Source organism: Sinocyclocheilus grahami, unplaced genomic scaffold, assembly GCF_001515645.1.
Source record: "Sinocyclocheilus grahami isolate Dianchi unplaced genomic scaffold, SAMN03320097.WGS_v1.1 scaffold15977.1, whole genome shotgun sequence".
Classification (NCBI taxonomy): Eukaryota; Metazoa; Chordata; class Actinopteri; order Cypriniformes; family Cyprinidae; genus Sinocyclocheilus; species Sinocyclocheilus grahami.
In genome coordinates, this window is record NW_015515949.1 from 1 (window position 1) to 455 (window position 455).

The window sequence follows — 455 nt, forward strand, 5'->3', positions numbered from 1 at the left end:
AAAAAAAAGACTGAAATGGAAATAAATATAGATCTGCAACCCACCAGTTGAGAAGCACTGCAGCACACACGATATTGTGTAATTATGTGTCATGTTAAGAGGTTGTGCAATTCAGCACACACATTCACATGCACAATCAGTCACCTTTAACTCACCGGCTATCGGCGAACCCACCCACACACAGAGAAAACAGAAAATAAATGAAGGAAAGCACTGAAATGCATTTCTCAGACCTGCATAGTAATGATCTGAGCATTACTTTGTTAAATCCTCAAAATCCCTTATGTACTTTTACCAATAAAAATACTACATCTAATGTTTTATCATATTTTAACAACCCTTTAATACATTTTAGACAAATATTTCAGTCACTGACCCATTGAGCGACAAACATACTGTGAGTTTGTGAAATATGTGATATTTCAGTGTGCCCCTAAGATCACAGGACCAAAGGC